This window comes from Balaenoptera physalus (assembly GCF_965194825.1).
Source record: "Balaenoptera physalus genome assembly, chromosome: 13".
NCBI classification, from domain to species: Eukaryota; Metazoa; Chordata; class Mammalia; order Artiodactyla; family Balaenopteridae; genus Balaenoptera; species Balaenoptera physalus.
This window is the reverse complement of record NC_138892.1, coordinates 18,253,395-18,260,997: the sequence shown is the minus strand read 5'-3', so window position 1 is coordinate 18,260,997 and position 7,603 is coordinate 18,253,395. Positions and strand designations below refer to the sequence as shown.

Below are 7,603 nucleotides of genomic sequence, written 5' to 3'. Positions count from 1 at the left end.
TACCTCGTGTTGGCCTTGTGTCCCTGTTAATGTGGCCACATGCACAACGCTCCTTCTCACTCGGCCGCTGAGCTCCGGTATTCGTTTTTCAGATTCCATCTAAAGATGCAGTACTCTCCTTCAGGTTTAACAATCTGGTCAGTCCAGCCAGCCTTCACGCCAGCTTAAAATGTTGCATATCCTGTCCCCCAACCGCATAGTATTTGCAACATGACGTGTGGCTTTTGCCAACCAGATGACATTTGGACTGCAAGAATCCATGGCCCATTCTTGCCTTGGTGCAGCCAAGCTCCTTCGCTGTCTTTCCCTGAGTGCAGTCTGGGTCGGACTTCCCTGGGCTGTGACCATCAGGGATGGGCGGTGGGCCAGACACCACTCACTGCAAAGGGGGCAGGATTTTTGCAACCGGAGCCGGGAATCGCGTTCCCTTTACTTCCACTAAACAAGTGGCCCGGTGCCACATTAAACTTTCCAGCTTTAATCACATAAAAATATGTAGACATGTTTTATTTATAAAGCTCCTACCGTTTCTCTGCGTATTTTCACATTTCCGGAGCAAATAAGGAAGCAAAGACGAATGAAAGCCTCCAAATTATTCCAAGAGGAGTGAGTAACAATACCACCCTGGGATCAGACAACCTGATCTGAATGCCAGCTCCCCCTCTTGCTGGCATGTGACCCTGGCCAAGTTTCTTGACCTCTCCGTGATAGTTTCCTCACCTCTACAATGGGAGTAATACTAGCTACTTCTTAGGATTGTTTGGAATTCACTTAGAGTAAATGCACAGAAAAAGCCTAAGGAAAGTTGGCCCATTAGCTTAAGTTGGCTTATTACCTTTGTATCACATGAATTTCAATCTTTTTTTTTTTTTAATTTTATTTATTTATGGCTGTGTTGGGTCTTCGTTTCTGTGCGAGGGCTTTCTCTAGTTGCGGCAAGTGGGGGCCACTCTTCATCGCGGTGCGCAGGCCTCTCACTATTCGCGGCCTCTCTTGTTGCGGAGCACAGGCTCCAGACTCGCAGGCTCAGCAATTGTGGCTCACGGGCGTAGTCGCGCCGCGGCATGTGGGATCTTCCCATACCAGGGCTCGAACCCGTGTCCCCTGCATTGGCAGGCAGATTCTCAACCACTGCGCCACCAGGGAAGGCCGAATTTCAATCTTTTAAAAATTGATTTAAAAATTAAATCTTTCACCAAACTTTTAAAAACTGTTATTTGCAGAAAAGAAGTAATGTTGGCCTGTGTTTAACTCCTCCCTTTCTCTACAACTACCCATAAAGTAGAGTTTTAGGAGTGAAATGATGTACTCAAAGGCAGGAAATATAAAAAAGGAAGTAGTAGAACTGGGAGAAGTATGACGAATCCACACACTGGATGATGAATCAAAAGATGCAAAGATAACCGACTACTTTCCCTGCATTAATATGGTTTTATTTCAGTGCCATTGATCTAATCTACATGCTTAATTTCGAGTCAACAAAGGATTGTTCAGCCCCTACTGTCTACCGGTCACTGTGCTAGGAGCCTCAGGGCTACAGAAGTAAGTAAAGCACTCTTCTTACCCTGGGAGCTAACTCTAGGAGACTGGAGACCCAGTCCACACCCCATCTGCAGTTGAATGCCAGTTAACCTGCCATGACAACCTATGTTCTCTGTGCCTTTAATACCTGTGTTCAGGAGTCCCCCAATAAACATTAACCGTTTTTCATGATGACATGGTGAAAGAGAGGGATGTGGATCACAGTTTAATGTCTTGGAAAAGACATTCTCTAGACTAATCTAGACTTTGTATTAAAGGTCAAAGGATAGGTGATTGTCTTTTTTCCCCTCCCTAATCAGTACACCACAGCTGCCCCTTAATTTATACCACCATATATGAGTCATAATTCGGCAAACATCAAAACAGAATCCCCAGCACAATGAAGACTTCTCAGTTGGATTTTGCTTTATTACTTTAATGAGGCCTCATCTCATAAATTCCCATGATGACAGTGTCTGTTATAGTATTGTCTCCGTTTCCAACTTCCTAGTCTACCCTTGCCCCTGTCCTCTCCATCCATTCTCTGCCCTGAAGACCTGGAAGGATCGGGCTTCAGCTTCCCTCTGCCACCCCAGCTATGCCTGTCACCACAGCCCCACCTCACCAGCTTCTAGACCCACTGGAGGTTTTCCCTGACCCCTGACCCCCGACCCCTGATCTCTTTAAAAGCCCCACCCTCTAATGTCATCCATTCATATCATAATAGTAAGTATTATTATGTTCACTCCAATATACTTAACCTCATGTTGTCTATCAATATATCCAAAATGGGAACACATTTCATCTCCTCTCACCAGGGTAACTGCAGTGACCTCCTAACTTGTTCCCCTGCTTCCGCCCTGGCCTACACAGCAGCCAGAGTCATTCCCCGAAAATGGAAGTCAGATCCTGTCACCTCTCTCCTCAAAAATCCTCCATTACCTCCCCATTCTCCTCAGAGTAAAAGACAAAAGACTTTACAGTAGCCTTGCAAGCAGAGAGTGACAAGTTTGTTCATTCCAAGTTGAACAAAGGAAAAGATTAATTGTTTTTTGTCCATAAAACAAGCAACCACCAGAATCTTTTTTAATCAATCGATGACAACCTCCCAATCAGTGACAGCCCCTGACTTCAGAAAGTCAGCCAATGAACAATAGCCCCACTCCAGTAATCCCGCTTCCTTCTCTAAAGGTCAATTCGTCTCTGAACAGTCCAGCTTCTAAAAGTGCCAGTCTCTGAACCCCGCACTTCCTGAAACACTATATAAGACCACAGACTTCTCTGTTCAGAGATACTCTGCCTTATAATACAGCTGTCCTTTGCTTAGCAAGAAATATATTCTGCACTTTTTATTTGTTTCTTTCAGACATGAAGATCTGACAAGGCCCTATGGCATCTACAATCTATTTCCTCTCCACTCCCTCCCTAACTTCATATCCTATTTTCTCCTTTGCTCACTCCACTTCCTTTTGTCCTTATTTCTGGCAGGAATGCTCCTGCCTCAGGGCCTTTGCATTTGCTATTCCATCTGCATAGCACATTCTTCCTTCTGATATCCACAGAGCTCACGCTCTCACCTCCTTTTGTTTCTTACTGACACCAACCTGATCACTTATCTAGAAATTGCAATTCCAGTTCCCTACCCCCACTCTCCCTTAACTGCTTTATTATTATTTTTTTTCTAGTAACACTTATCACCTTCTGACATACTGTAGAGGTTCCTTATTTATTTTGTTTATGTTTTGTGTCTCTTCCTGCTAGAATGTAAGCTCTGTGAGGACAAGGAGTTTTGCTTGTTTTGTTCACCCATGCATCCCAAGCACATAGTAGGTATTCAAAAAATATTTGTTAAAAAAAAAATTTGTTGAATGAATGGATTTTTAACATTTCACCTTATTACAATATAAACTCCTTGAGTGCAAAGACCTTGTGTTCACTGCTGTATAGTCAGGGCCTGGAACAGTGTCTGCACATAGTAGGGGCTCCGTAGATACGTAAGGAATGAATTCATGAGCAGGCATTGGATAACACTATACAGGTGGTCCCCGACCTAAAAGTTTCCACTTATGATTTTTCAACTTTGCAATGGTGCAAAAGCAATATACAGTCAGTAGAAACTGTACTTCAAATTTTGAGGGGTTTTTTTTGTTTTTTGTTTTTTGTTTTGGCCATGTGGCTCTCCTGATCTTAGTTCCCTGACCAGGGATCAAGCCCATGCCCCCTGCAATGGAAGCGTGGAGCCCTAACCACTGGACCACTAGGGAGTTCCCCAAATTTTGAGTTTTGATCATGTCCCAGGCTGATGGTATTCGGTATAACACTCTCAGGATGCTGGGCAGTGGCAGTGAGCCACAGCTCCCAGTCAGCCACGCGATCATGAGGGTAAAAACCAGTACACGTCCAACCTTTCTGTCCCCACACAACCACTCTACTTTTCACTTTCAGTATAGTATTCAATAAATTACATGAGATATTCAACACTTTATCATAAAATAGGCTTTGAGTTAGATGATTTTGCCCAACTGTACGCTAATATAAGTGTTCTGAGCATGTTTAAAGTAGCTTAGGCTAAGCTGTGATGTTCGGTAGGTGAGGTGTATTAAATGCATTTCAACTTACAGTATTTTCAATTTCCAATGGGTTTATTTGGACGTCATCCCATCATAAATCAAGGAAGATCTATATTTTAATTGATAATATAAATGACCCTGAAATTACCAAAGCATCATGTGTCATCTTTCTCCAGAGAAACAGAGTTAATAAACATATTTAAAATTCCTCAAGTTATTATGAAGTGTTAATCAAAATATTCAAAATACATTCATCTCTAGTTTCACATGGATTAGATGAATTAATATACGAAGATGATTAAAACATTCTCGATCAACCTGAAAAAGCAACAACATCCCTCTCCTTTCTAGGGCTGCCCAGGCCAAGGACTGGAGGGGAAATTGTCTTTAATAGGAAGGAAAGCCAAAAAACATCTTTTTCTCATTTCGTTTGCTTTTGCTTAAACTGCTGTCTTCTCTGAACTTGCGGCCCTGTCTGCGGTCTCTCTTTGATCTATTTACTGTGACAGGTCCAGATTAATCTTACCGACACACAGCTCATATCATGTTATTACCTTTTAAAAATCATGAAAATACCTCCCACTTATTGTGTGTTTACTGTGTATCGTGTACTCCAATAAATGATTCACACATGTTTTCTCATTTCAGCCACACAATGACTTTGTGAGGTAGGTATTATTATCCCCATTTAAAAGAATTGAAAACAGGCTCAGAGTTTAAGAAACCCAGAAATCACCCAGCTAGCAGGTGGCAGAGCCAAGTCTAGGACTCCCTTTTAGTCTCTCCCCACTGCAGATTCATTCTGGCCCTAATCTCTCTTATAAAAATCCTACCCATTTATAAGATCTGAATAGATGTTTCTCTGAGAAGACATACAGGTGACCAATAAGCACGTGAAAAGATGCTCAACATCATTAATCATGAGGGAAATGCAAACAAAAACCACAGTGTGATACTACTTCACACCCATTTGTTTGGCTATAATCAGAAAGACAGCTAATAACAGATGTCGTTGAGGATGGGGAAATCAGAACCTTCCTACACTGCTGGTGGGAATGTAAAATGGTGCAGCCAGTGTGGAGAACAGCTTGGCAGTTCCTCAAACGGTTAAGCACAGAGTTAACCTTTGACCCAACCGTTCCACTCCTAGGTGCATACCTAAGGAAAAGGAAAAAAAAAAAAAAAAATCCACACAAAAACTTGTACATGAAGCTTCACAGCAGTATTATTCATAGAGCCAGAAAGTGGAAATAATTCAAGTGCCCATCAATTGATGAATGGATAAACATTATTCAGCCTTAAAAAGGAATGTAGTCCTGATACATGCTACAACATGGATGAACCTTGAAAACATTATCTAAGTGAATGAAGGCAGCCCTAAAAGACCATGGAGTATGCGATTTCATTTATAGTAAATGTACAGAATAGGCAAATCCATAGAGACAGAAGGTCAACTGGTTACTTAGGACTCCAGGAGGGGATGGGAGAATAAAGGGTGATAGTTACAGGGCATGGGGTTTCTTTTTGAGGTGATAAAAATATTCTAAAATTGATTGTGGTGATGGTTGCAACATACTAAAAACCATTTAATTGTACACTTTATTTTTTTAGAAATTGGTGTCTTTTTGTTTATTTATTTTTTTGGCCACACCGTGCAGCTTGTGGGATCTTAGTTCCCTGACCAGGGATCGAACCTTGGGCCCCCTGCATTGGGAGTGCAGAGTCTTAACCACTGGACCATAAGGGAAGTTCCTCGAATTGTACACTTTAAATGGTTGAATAGTATGGTAGGTAAATGATATCACAATAAAACTGTTATTTAAAAAATCCTACTCATTGTTAATATCTTTATGTATGAAGCACATACAAATTGATAAGAAAAAAACACATCTCCAACTGAAAGATGAGCAAAGGACATAAAATAGAAAACTCATAAAAGAAAAAATACAAATGGCTAATAAACATGTGGGGTTTATTAAAAAAGCTTTACCCTCAAATCAAAGGAAAGAGGGACTTCCCTGGTGGCGCAGTGGTTAAGAATCCACCTGCCAATGCAGGGGACACGGGTTTGAGCCCTGGTCCGGGAAGAACCCACATGCCACGGAGCAACTAAGCCCATGCGCCACAACTACTGAGCCTGCGCTCTAGAGCCCGCGAGCCACAACTACTGAGCCTGAGTGACACAACTACTGAAGACTGCGCGCCTAGAGCCCGTGCTCCGCAACAAGAGAAGCCACCGCAATGAGAAGCCCGGGCACCGCAACGAAGAGTAGCCCCCGCTCGCCGTAACTAGAGAAAGCCCGCGCACAGCAACAAAGACCCAACACAGCCAAAAATAAATAAATTTATTCTAAAAAAAAAATCAAAGGAAGGAGAAACCTATCAAATAAGCTACAAACTTCACAACAAAGATGAAGATGTGGTGAGATGGGTGTTCCCACACAGCAGTGATGGGACGCTTTCTAGAAAGCAGTTAGTCAGTGTGCATTAGCAGCCTTTAAGATGTTCTTACCCTTCTAGTCCATAAATGTATCTTAAGGAAATAATTTGTGATGCAGGTAATAATATAATAATTAGGTAATAAGCAATTCGGAAGAGCTCCGTTAGTAGTAGAAAAAATTGGGGAGAAACTATGTTGTAGGCAGACTCTAAATTTATACTAACTCATGCCTCGCAACAACCTTAAGAGTTAGACTCTTATCTCCAAAATGGATGAGGAAAAGCATCACTCTGCAGATAAGGTGATGGGGGCACACAGAGATTATGTAGCCTGTGCCTCCAAGGTCACTCAGCTGGTGGCCACTCTCTTCAACAAGAGAGCTGTTGAATAACGGCCAAAATTGTTAGCCATTATTGTTGTTCTAATTATTGAGATGGGGGAAAACTGAAAAAGAAATCAAAATTAAGAATGACTATGAGTAGCTCAATAACAAAAAAACGAACAACCCAATCCAAAAATGGGCCGAAGACCTAAATAGACATTTCTCCAAAGAAGATATACAGATGGCCTACAGACACATGAAAGAATGCTCAACATCATTAATCATTAGAGAAATGCAAATCAAAACTACAATGAGATATCATCTCACACCGGTCAGAATGGCCATCATCAAAAAATCTAGAAACAATAAATGCTGGAGAGGGTGTGGAGGAAAGGGAACACTCTTGCACTGTTGGTGGGAATGTAAATTGATACAGCCACTATGGAGAACAGTATGGAGGTTCCTTAAAAAACTACAAATAGAACTACCATACGACCCAGCAATCCCACTACTGGGCATATACCCTGAGAAAACCATAGGTCAAAAAGAGTCATGTACCAAAATGTTCATTGCAGCTCTATTTACAATAGCCAGGACATGGAAGCAATCTAAATGTCCATCGACAGATGAATGGATAAAGAAGATGTGGCACATATATACAATGGAATATTACTCAGCCATAAAAAGAAATGAAATGGAGGTATTTGTAATGAGGTGGATGGAGTTAGAGTCTGTCATACAGAGTGAAGT

The 7,603-nt window shown here is 41.7% G+C and overlaps 1 protein-coding gene across 1 annotated transcript in view; it reads left to right on the top strand.

The window, feature by feature from the left end:
- The window catches only part of LOC309641307 (uncharacterized protein), a gene marked incomplete at its 5' end in the record, with an annotated part of 80,613 nt that overhangs the window by 582 nt on the left and 72,428 nt on the right, over positions 1 to 7,603 (top strand). The gene's annotated exons all lie outside the window — the stretch shown is intronic.